Genomic DNA, 12,753 nt, shown 5'->3' on the forward strand with positions numbered 1-12,753 from the left:
CGCAATTTACTTTAAAATTTTATTCTTCAGTGTAGTAAACTTAACATTAATTATTTTTATCATTAGTTATAGTATTAGTGTATGCAAAGTTGAAAAATTATCTTTGTTTTAAATTTAACATCACTAAGTTAATTGCAGTTGTCTAAAAATCCCTGCTATATGGAATAGTAGATTTCTCCTTTCTGTTCTGTCTTAGTCCTCAGTTTGCATAAGGATCTCATTGTTCTTAGAAAGATCCTTTGGAAACAATGGTAAGAGCCAGTATGAAATTTCAGTGAAGATGGTTGAATGAGTATTACTAGTTCTATTTCCTGAAAGTAAAAGAAAATGAACTTAAAAGGGGTTGTATACATATCTAAGAAATGATGGAGAGTAAGATTTAGCAGAGAGCACTCATAAAACCTTTAATAACTGCTAGACACTGGCATTATTAAGACATCTGAGACATTTAATCCCTGTAAGCATATTATAGGGTAGGTACTACTATTATTATCAATGTTTTACTGATAAGAAAGCTAAGGCACAGAAATATTTTCTTATTGGAAAGAAGTATTTTCAACTAGAGTTATGAACAGCCAGTATCTTTGTAAAATTTTCTCTTCAATTCTGTGTTTTTACCTGATGTGTGCATATTACTTTGCCCCGGGAGAGAGAACTCCATGATGTAATCTACAAGACTTTAAGCTTCCTTTTAGCCTGGGAAGCAGAGAAGAATAGGGATAAATAGGCAAAATAATAACTGAACAGCAGGGAGACAGTGCAGTCAATGATATTAATCCAGATTTAGTTAATCTGTAAAGTAAATTGTTTAACATAATCATCCATTCGTTTTTAAAATTTCAGGTGCAGAGGAGATTACATATATCACAAACTCTGAAAGTTAGGTGAATGTAATTGCATTTTATACTAGTAATTTATACTAGTCACATAGGAAATTCAAACTAGTAACATAGGAAATTGTAGTTCTCAGAGATTTAGGTGGGTTTTGAAATTAAAAGGTAACTAAATTTGATTTTAGTTGACAAGGTTCACCTGTATCTCATGAAGAAGATTCTAGAAATTGAGAAAGTGATGGGAAGTATTTAGATATCAAAAACTATGAGAAAATATGCAACAATAGGAAAGTCAAAATCTAATGTAAAAATGAATTTTTTAATCAATCTTTTCACATGGCCCACTCAACAAATGTATACAATATAAAAAGTCTTCACTATACATTAAACAAATACCTACTGGTTTGTGCAACTGTGGCCTCTCAAACTCTAAAGTGAGTAGACTTCTAGATAGCAGCTGTAATTTGAATTATGACTGTACTCTTTGGAAAAATTAAATAAGTAAAATTTCTATTTATCTCAAACATTTTTTAGTGGTATAACTAGACTTGTTTTTAGCAGAAGACCATCTTCTATTAAAATCTTAAGACAGTGAAGTATCAATTGAGATTACTTAGCCGGGGTAGAAAATAGCAAGATGTATTTAAGTATTCAAGCAACTGTGAAAAATGTGTTATGTCCATGCTTCTTACTGATAACTAAAATTTTAACTGGGCACTAGGAAAATGAAACATACATAAAAGTTTTTATACTTGGCTGATAAAGAAAAACATTTCTCCATCACCACATGCTTAACTGTAGAAATCATTATAAAGATAAATTCAACAGAATTTACAAAGGCATATGTATAATTCCATCAGGGAAGATGTATATTCTTCTGAAATATAATTCCCTAGCATTCCTGGCTTATACTTCTGTTCTTTTATGGAAAAAAAATTCCTAATGTGATCTCCTCATTGTTTCTATGAATATATGTGTGTATGTGTATATGTATACAGATATATATATACATACATAAAATGTTAGATATTACTAATACTTCATATTGGATGCTTTTAAACATAGTTAATATTCAGTAGTTATAAGAAGGAAAGAAAATATCAGTGCTCACTTAGCTCTTGATTTCCATAAATATTTTATCAGTTTTAAATAATAATGTGCTAGAAAATAATTTTTGCATAATTAGTTTAATTCTAGTTTTATTTATATGTGATGACAGAAAAAAATGTGTATGACTTTTATCTTTTGGAAAATGGCTAATTTTTCTAATAGTAATACATATCAAGATGTTGAAATGACAAATTCTTTATCTTCTTGAACCTCAAATATGATGTAGCTTGTTACATTAGCGCCAAGAAAGCAGGCTGTAAATTACCAAAGTGTGTTCAAGCATGTCTGCAGGTTTGACATTGCCTTCTTCCTAGAACATCCATCATTGCAGAAATGTCCTGAGAACCAAAAGCACAGACTATAAAGAAATTAAATCCCAAAATAGAGGTAGGCAATTTTTACTCTTAATATCAGATACAAAGTACTAATGTATCTGTTGAGCTTCTACCTCATCTATGAACCCAGTAATCATCAGACTTTTATGCTTTAAACAATAAAGAGTTTACATATGTTTACTTAGTAGTGGTTAAAAATAGAGTAAGAATGGAGTAGAGTAAAATTAATAGAAAAAAACTGAAACATGAACAAAAGATATTACTTCGCACATTTTAGGAAATATAAAGTTTAATTAAAAAACCTCAAAGAGTTTATTAAAATCACCTTTAAGACTAGTAAATTTTTAAAGAACATGCTTGAAATGAGGAACAGTCAAGGCATTTTTCATTTCAGGACTTATACTATATAACATAGAACTGCAAATACTGTTTAAGTTGCAGAGGCAAAGAAACAAATTGAAAGGCACAAATTATAATGTCTTTTTCTGGTCTAAGAATTTTAAGTTCCCTAAGGAGATAAATGGGAAATAGGGACTCAACTATTTAAATGTGATACCCATTCAGAATATTAATTAGGTATGGAAAGAATATTCCATCACATACTCATTGATTTCAGTCAGCATCAATAAAAGGTCTACTGTTGAGGATGTAAAAAGTCCACCCAGGAATGGTGGGAAGAGATCTGAGGCTTCCAAATTGGCAAGTGTTAAAGAATACGCCTGCCAATGAAGGAGACACAGGAGATGCAAGTTCAATCCCTAGGTTGGGAAGATCCCCTGGAGTAGGAAATGCCAACCCACTCCAGTATTCTTGCCTGGAAAATGCCATGGACATAAGAGTCTGGTGAGCTACAGTCCATGGGGTCTCAAAGAGTTGGACTCTACTGAGCAACTGAGCAGTAAAAAGGACAAGACATCCAGAAAACGGTGACGTGGTGGAGAGTAGAGAGAGAGTAGTATGGAGGTTCTTAAAAAGTAAAAACAGGGCTACCATGTGACCCAGCAACTCCATTCTAGGGCATATATTGAGAGAAAAGGATAATTCAAAAAGATACATGCACCCCAGTCTTCATTGCAGCACTATTTACAATAGCCAGAACATGGAAGCAACTTAAATGTCTATCAAGAGAGGAATGGATAAAGGAGATGTGGTACATATATACAATGGAATATTATTCAGCCATATAAAAAATGAAATAATGCCATTTGCAGTGGCTTGGATGGACCTAGAGACTATCATACTGAATGAAGTCTGACAAAGACAAATATCACATGATTTCGCTTATACGTGGAAACTTTAAAAAAATGAGCACAAATGAACCTATCTACAAAATAGAAATACAGTTACAGACGTGGAAAACTAAGTTACAGTTACCAGGGGTATGGGGGTGAGGGATAAATTGAGAAATTGGGATTGATATATACACCCTACTACATATAAAATAGACAACTGAAAAGAACTACAGTATACCACACAGAACTCTATTCATTGCTTTGTAATGACCTATATGGGACAAGAATCTAAAAAAAGAGTGGATATATGTATAACTAAGTCATTCTGCTGTAGCTCTGAAACAAACACATTATAAATCAACTATGCTCCAAAAAGATTTTTAAGAAATAAAGATAATTTTAATTAATTTTAAAATTTTAGCAATTTTAAATAAAATACAAAAAAGGAAAATTTCAGATCCTAGAAATTTTTTTCCCTGGGGGCTGGAAAAACTTAATGGAAACTGTGTCATATTTTAATATTCAATTTATTACTTTTCTTACCATAACATTTAAAATGCTATTGTTTGGGTGGATTACAGGTACTTACTTCTTTAGCTGGTTCAAGTTGGTTTACAATTAAAACTCTGTCCATGTTACTTAGTCTATAGCTAAGACAGAAACAACATCAAAATATTTCTTCACTTTAGGATAGCTATATTAAGTAATAGTAAACAATGTATTTTGTTTTTTTCTGGTGGCTCAGACAGTAAAGAATCCACCTGCCAATGCAGGAGAATCAGGTTCGATCCCTATGTCAGGAAAGTTCCCTGAAGAAAGAAATGGCAACCCACTCCAGTACTCTTGCCTGGGAAATCCCATGAATAGAGGAGCCTGGCAGGCTACTGTTCATGGCGTCACAAAAGTGTGGGACACCATGATTTAGCGACTAAACCACAACAAGCAACGTATTTATTATGTTCATATTTTGGAACATGTGACAAACAAATGCTAAGCTGAATGAGAAGGTAAATCAGGTCCTGTGAATCTTTGGCTGTGGTAGAATAATGCCCCTCCAATGGCTGTGCAATGACCACATCCCCAAAACCTCTGAATATGACCTTGCCTAAAAAGAGCTTGACTGATGTAAGGCATGGCCCTTAAGCACGTGCAGGTAGTCTGAAACACCCAGCTGGGGCCAATCTAATCACATGAGTGCCTGAAAGCAGGGAAGCATCTCCAGCTGGAGGAAGAAGCGGAGGACAGCAGGGAGAGACAGCAGAAGTAAAAGGGAGAGTCTAGGAGTCTACCTATCATTTTGTGGACGGAACAGTGGTCCAAAAGGTATTGGAGGGGCCTGGAAACTATGAGAATAAACACGGGCAACTTCTCAGGACTAAAGACTGCTCACCAACTGAAAACCGGCAAGGACTTCAGTCTCAGGAACTGAATGCCTTCACAAGCAGGAGGTTTGGAAACACATTCATTCCTTCCCAGAGCCTCCTGAAAGGGACAGAACTTGAGTGTCACCAATTCTGGCCTTCTGAGAGCCTAAGCAGAAGAGCAGCTGAGCCCACCTGGATTCCTGACTTGCCTGACCTACAAAGGTTAGTCTGTAAATGTGTGTTGTTTTAAGCTAGTATATTGTGGCAATTTGCTAAAGCAATAGAACAGTAATACAGCAGTGTAGAGAAGTGTTTCAATTTAAGAATCAGTGCTAAATGGCTAAAAAGTATGAAATATCTTCAAGGACATTATTAAGAGTGTGTATAAGTTCTATTATAATCGATATGAAGGATGAAATAAATTCATATATGAAGGATGAAATAAATTCATATCCCCACACATGCTATTAAAACAATTTTTAATATAAGCATGGATACAGTATATTTCAATTTTCTTCCAAATGTGCAGTTAGGGAAGACGAGCATATCTAGGCCCAATTCGTCGTGCTAACCCATTGAAACATGCTGATGTAGAAAACCTGGAAGGCAGGGTCAGGTCTTCTCAGAAAACCTCCACTCCAAGACTCATGCCTAAACCTCTTCTCAGTTGGGGCTGTTAGCAGTTAAGCTGCTCAACTGACCTGACTTCTGCAAACATTTTCTCAACTCATTTCAGCTAGAGATTTAAGCAACCATAAGAAGAAAAACTGAAGGGCAGCTTTTGTAATGGATATTTGACTCCAGCTATGATTACAATGCTGTGCACTTTTGCAGGTCAACATTTTGATTTGGACAGTTGAAATTCTTTGGGGGCAATGTCAGTGACAATAGAAAATACAAATAATCATTGAAACTGCATGATATCTTATTTCATGCAAACCACCTGGCCATTCACCCTTCATTGTTTGTGTACCTAGGCATATTTTGTCTGCCCAAATAGTGGATAAGTCCTATTTCAAAACTCTGACGGCATTTCCATGTAGATTTTTAACGAGTGTGTTTGTAGGAATGTAACAGATACTGATGACAGATTTTTATAATATCATTTTGTAAGATATGGTACACAAGATAAAATTGGCAGATTGGGAAGTGGCCAAATGCCAAGGGCAAATAACCAAAGTAAAACATGTTTCAATTTAGATTTAAATCTGTTATTATTGTGGGCAAGAATGGAGACTTTTTTGCTACTCATCAATCATCCAAACAGTCAGTCAATTATTAGATAAGTCTTTATGGAGTGCCTAAAGTATAGTAGAAAGTAATTTATGGTACCCTGCCATCTGTATGTATGATTTAAATGAAATAACTTTGTTAGATTACATCTGAGTTTATTTTTTCACTATATTAAAGAAGCAATTTTTCAAATAGGAAAAAATATATTATTTCAAAGTTCGCTTTTAAATTTACTCATTTAAATTCCCAAGTGAGACTCAATAAACTGTTACCATTTCTAGATATATAACAGCAGAAATCTTTCTGCATCTGCCTCATTGCTTATCACAACTGTCTTGCTTTTCTGTGTTTCAGAATATTGCTAAGAGCACACAACCTTGCCATTGCAATTTCAAACTGATTTTCTTTTCATGTTCCCTATCTAGTTGCCTAGATTCCAAGGTCATCTCTTGGTTTTCCCTGTAGGCACTGACGAAAAAGTAAATTGAAAAAAAATACATAGAAGAATCTAAATTTCTTATGTGACAATGCCAACAAATAACTTACATAATATTTTGAACTGGTGATTTAAAATATGAAGACATCCTGACCTGAAAATAATGGAAGATAAAGACACAGTTCACTAAAGAAAAGAATAAAAGATTTAAAATGTAAAATATTTTTTAAAACTTGGAATTACAGTTAATTCTTAGCAGATAAAATGATGAAATAAGATTGCAAATTTTAGAGAAGGCTAATTTTTCCTGATGATCATAATTATGTAGCTATATTAACCCTCATATTATAGCTATAGCATGTCCATAATCTGAAAAAAGATAATAAATCTCCTATTTTATCATCCAGAGTAACACCTTGGTCTTGAATAGAAACTTGCTCTTTGGATTTGTAATTGAAATAACAACAACAATAATAGCAACAATGTTTTTTTCCCTAACTCAGAAGCTCATTTTTGAAAAAATAAATGAAAATAGTTTTTAGTTTTAGTTCCAGTATTGATGACAAAGACAAAAGCAGGCCAGGAAAAACAAAATATGTCAGTCTGATATGGTTTGTTATGATATGAAATTGGAATATTTGCTAATTTTATAATGTATTTATCTAAAGATATCAAGGTTCTAAATCTTCATTTTAAAAAATCCATTAAATATACAATGAAAGAAAAATAATTAGGAAATATTTGTAGGAAATAAGTTTATCACTAGATATTAAATCATTTAAAACATAAGTGGTTATAAGCTTTATATTTACTAAAATCATTACATTTTAAATAACATCATTAATAAGACAAAAATATAGATATACTGAGTGGTTAAACTTAATTCAAAAGGCTTCATGATAAGAATGCTTAAGTAACATGTAAAATATTAAATTTCAATGTTTTAAGCTTACCTCATATTTTTCAATAGGATTCTGCTTATGTAGAAATGATACCTTGGAAAAAATCTAAATACCATAAAAATAGTTTCTACTAAATGTCATAAGCAACAGAACATAGAAAATTTGTCTATTAGTATGACAGATGCTGCTGTGGTTCATATGTACATAACCTCTGTGATATTTATTTTTATTTGTGAAGTTTTCTAGGCTATAATGCCCAGTTTTTCAGTCAAACACTAATCTAGCTGCTGTTGTGATGTTAGATGTAGTTTACAGCTTTGTAATCTGTTAACATTAGAAACTAGGGATAACTTTGAACAGTATGAGTTGACCTCATTCAGTCATTTGAAACACCTTAATAGTGAAACCTGAGGCATCACCAATAGGAAAAAGAAATTCTGCCTCAAGTCTGCTGCATCCATTCCTGCCAGAGTTTCCAGCCTGGTGGACTCCTCTATAAAATTTTGACCTGCTGGCCCCCAGAATAAAGTGAGCCAATTCCTTATAATAAATGTCTTTACATATAGATAAATGATAGCTTCAGTTCAGTTCAGTCTCTCAGTCATGCCCGACTCTTTGCTGCCCCATGGACTGCAGCATACCAGGCTTCCCTGTCCATCACCAGCCCCCAGAGCTTGCTCAGACTCATGTATTTCGAGTCAGTGATGCCATCCAACCACCTTGTTCTCTGTCATCTCCTTTTCCTCCTGCCTTCAGTCTTTCCCAGCATCAGGGTCTTTTCCAATGTGCCAGTTCTTCACATCAAGTGGCCAAAGGATTGGAGCTTCAGTTTCAGTATCAGCCCTTCCGATAAATATTCAGGACTGATTTCCTTCAGGATGGACTGGTTTGATCTCCTTGCTGTCCAAGTGACACTCAAGAGTCTTCTCCAACACCACAGTTCAAAAGCATCAATTCTTTGCCATGCAGCTTTTCTTTATGGCCCAACTCTCACATCCATACATGACTTCTGGAAAAACCATAAAAAAAATACTCTACGAAAAAACCATAGCTTTCACTAGATGGACCTTTGTCGGCTAAGTAATGGCTCTGCTTTTAAATATGCTGTCTAGATTTGTCATAGTTTTTCTTCCAAGGAGAAAGTGTCTTTTAATTTCATGACTGCATTCACTGTCTGCAGTGATTTTGGAGTCCAAGAAAATAAAGTCTCTCACTGATACCATTGTTTCCTCTTCTATTTGCCATGAAGTGATGGGCTCAGATGCCATGATCTTAGTTTTTTGAATATAAATTTTAAGATGATAGCTTGATGATTAATAAATGATAGAGTCCACTGGTTCTGTTTTTCTGGAAAAACCTGATTGACCTAGAACCACATGAAAATGTAAAAAAATCAAAGACATTTAATAGTTACTGCAATAAATTTGTTTTTGTCACATAGAATACAACTTATAAAAACTCTAAGTTCAGATTTATACATGTATCTCATTGCTTGAATACCACCAGGCTCTGATAAAACACATCTAATCCTAACTTAGGGTGTTCTCGTTAAACACTAGTATTCATGAAAAGAATTAAGCAGGAAGAGCTTAGATATAGACTGACGTTTCAAGATCCTTTTCTTCTTATTACCAATATTTCCCAGGGTTTTTCTGACTACTTTTGTCACTTAGCTTTTTTGTTTCATGTATTTCTGAGTGGGTCTTGTTTGTGATTAATACCTAGCCTATAAACGTATCTGGGCCCATGTTTAATCTGTGGTTATATTGGTAAAACATTTTCATTGTAAGTAGTGATAACCAAGTGTCCCATACTAACAGAAACAGAAATCTGTTATATGTAATATCCATGATTAAATATTGTCACTTTACTATTATTTGAAATGATGAAATGCAAAGGTTTTTTTTGTTTGTTTGTTTTCTTTTGTTTTTAGTCTTTCAATACTGTATTTTCAAATCACCAAACTATTTCTCTAATTCTTCCTTCTCTCTGACCTGTTTTAAAATCAGGTCAATGAAAGATGAGAAAACTGCACTCTTAATGTCAGAGATTCAAAATGAATTAGTTAATATAAAGAATTAAGTCAGTTGATGTATGAAGCTATACTAATAATACATTCCTTTTAATGCTTTGTGACTCATATGAGTCTATATGCCACATAATTAGGAATCCACATGAACAGCAGCTAAGGTAGGATTGTCAGTGTCAAGAAAACATGAGTGTTTCAAAGATGCTTTGGGAAAAAAGAAGGAATTGGGTCAAAATATATGTAGTGCTGTTCTTAGTTACTCAGTCATGTCTGACTCCACCGGACTCCTCTGTCCATGGGGATTCTCCAGGAAAGAATACTGGATTGAGTTGCCATGACCTTCTCCAGGGGATCTTCCCAACTGAGGGATTGAACCTGAGGTCTCTTTCATTGCAGGTGGAATCTTTACTGTCTAAGCCACCAGAGAAGCCCAAGAATACTTGAGTGGGTAACCTATCCCTTCTCCAGGATATCTTTCTGACTCAGGAATTGAACCAGGGTCCCCTGCTTTGCAGGAGGATTTGTTACCAGTTGAGCTACCAGGAAAGCCCATATGTAGCACTACAAGTTAACATTACAATATATGTAGTATACTTTGTTCTTTTCTGTAAATACCTAAACCTATTTTCAAGTCTCAGTATAGAATTAAACTCCAGGAAATAATTTGGCAAAGGATAATTTAGTTAGTTGAGAAATCCAAGTGAGTATGTCAGGCATGAGGCATGAGGCCATAAAATTAGTTGTCAGTAGCTGACAAACATTTCAATATTTGGTATATGTAGCAGATTATAGAAGTAATCTGTAACAGACTGTCAAATGAGAATGCAGTAATATTTTAAATAATAAAAGCATAAGTAATCAACCCATCAATTAGAATATTTTTTTCTTTCTAGAAGTAAAAATTACAGATAACACCTATGTATATTTAAACATTTAAATGTACATTTAAAATTTTTTAGGGACAACTTCTATGTACTGGCAGACATCTTCTACATATTTACTACCAATTGTTCTGTGTAATAAGAAACAACTCTCATAAGTACCTAATATTAACAAATACAACTTAAATTATGTCATTTATATATAAATAAGAAATCAATAGATTTTAGATAGGTTAAAATATAAAAATTAAAATGTATAATTTTCCAACAAACCTTGCATTAAAAAGAAAATTAAATTATTTTGCTATTCCTCTAACATTGTTTGATATTAATATTTATTCATTATGATCTTAATATGAATGTAGAAATAAAATAGTGAATAATGAATATTGATTGAGTGACCATTTAGGACTGAGTAAAAATGTGAGGCATTTTATTTTTTGAAAGATATTTTTGTAATTTTATTCTCCTATTTACCAACCCACTCAAATATGTATAGTTAAAGGGTTTAAAAATAATTCAGATTAATTAAGTACAAAGTGAACCCATCCTCTATGACAATGTTTCTGAAACATGGGGAAAATATGGATATTACATAAAATATACATTTTATAACTAAAAATTTAGATCCAACTTGAAGTGCTTAGATTTAATGTTTATGGAAAAGCTATAATGTGCTTTACGCACCATTTGTTTAAGAGCAAATATTCATAATGATGATTAAAATAATTTCATATTTCTAATCCCCAAGTTGCTCAATGTTACACATGCTTATTCCTCATTTATATTAGTGCCCTAAACATTTAGATGAGGACCTATAATTATGAATACCTCCATTAGTTTGTGGTCAGATTAATTTGTTTTCAATTTGTGTTCAAAGAGTAACTGACTGTTTAATATACTAGAGGCACTGTTTTAGTAACTGTGGGTACTAGCAGCAAGAGAGAAGAGAAGTTGGAGCATGGGTTGGAGAAGCCACGGGTGGGTTCATGCATCCTGGGACCTGACTATAACCCTCCCTTTCTCTTGCACTCACAATGCAGAAGTCAGCATATTGAGGTTGATAGGATAGTTTGGGATCTGAAGCAGTTTATAAACAATGGTTAAATGTCATCAACCTCCTGACTGGGACATAGTACAACGTGATAATATGGCCAAGATGGGCTGTGTCCCGGTACCCAAGACCACCACCCTCCCTCCACATATTTCCTTCACTAGTTGGCACCCAGGTCCACAGAAAATCCTAGTCAGATTCCTACAAGAAGGTAGGTTTGTGAGTTGGGTAAGAGAAAAATTGAGTGAGCTCTCATCTAATGGCCTTTTCATGTTCCTGGGAATAAAGGTGGCAAAAGTTGAAGGAAAACAATGCCCAAATAAACGGTCAAGAAATGGGAGAAGTCATTACAGGGCGGGGCTGAGATCCTGAATGTGAGCAGAAACAGAGACAAGAATTCACCAGTCCTCATTACTGGTGAACTTCACTTACTCCAGCCTGTACCAGTATCACTAACAACGATTATGTCAGGGCAGAGTGGCGGTTTTGAGGGATAAATGAAAAGTAAAAGGTCAAACAAATAGGCAGTACTGGTTAACAGATGATGTAAGTTCTATTCCATGCCTCGAAAAGAAAGGCGACACAGAAGAGAAATACAGAAAATGAGGTAGAAGAGGGATGAAAAGAACAAAGTCACAATGAGATAAAATAAGAAACATGTTAAAGATACATAGAGTTCTGGTGTTAGAAGTTTGTGATCAAATAGTATAAAAGTCCAATTGATTATTTTAGAGATAAAAAGAGTTCCAAAGAAAGTTGAGCTCCACTGATGTCCATCCAAGTACTTGAGATCAACCTGAGGGTGAATTTCCTGTGGCTTGAACCTGCCGGTTATTTTCATTCGTGTCTCCCCCAATGCTGTCCAGCTGTCATCCACACTGCATACCTCATACAGACCCTGGCATAAAACAGCACAGAGAGCAAAGCAATTCATGACCCTGGTACTGTTGGAGTCTGCTAAGAGCTTACTTAGATCATATACAAAGCGAATTTGATATAAAGATAACTCCAGTGCCTTCCTATGTAAACCATCCCAAATATTATTTGCCTAATAGGAGAAGCCTTACATACTTATCTTCTTGAAACTATAAATGGTGGAAGCACAGTGAGTTGAAATTCACAGAAGAGGGAAATTTTGTTTTCCTCGGTGTTGTCCATGGCTATGCTTTTTTGATATCACCTATCCAGCTAGCAAAGCCTCTTATGGATTTCTCATTTCAGAATAATACAGTTCAGGGTTGGCAAGTAAACAGCATGCAAGCTGCCTAGCTGATGATTGCATTTTCCCACTTGTGTAGAGAATTAACTGAAGAATTCTTCTTGACATACTGTCTAAAGCAGTCA

The sequence above is a fragment of the Cervus canadensis genome, chromosome 9, assembly GCF_019320065.1.
Source record: "Cervus canadensis isolate Bull #8, Minnesota chromosome 9, ASM1932006v1, whole genome shotgun sequence".
NCBI lineage: Eukaryota > Metazoa > Chordata > Mammalia > Artiodactyla > Cervidae > Cervus > Cervus canadensis.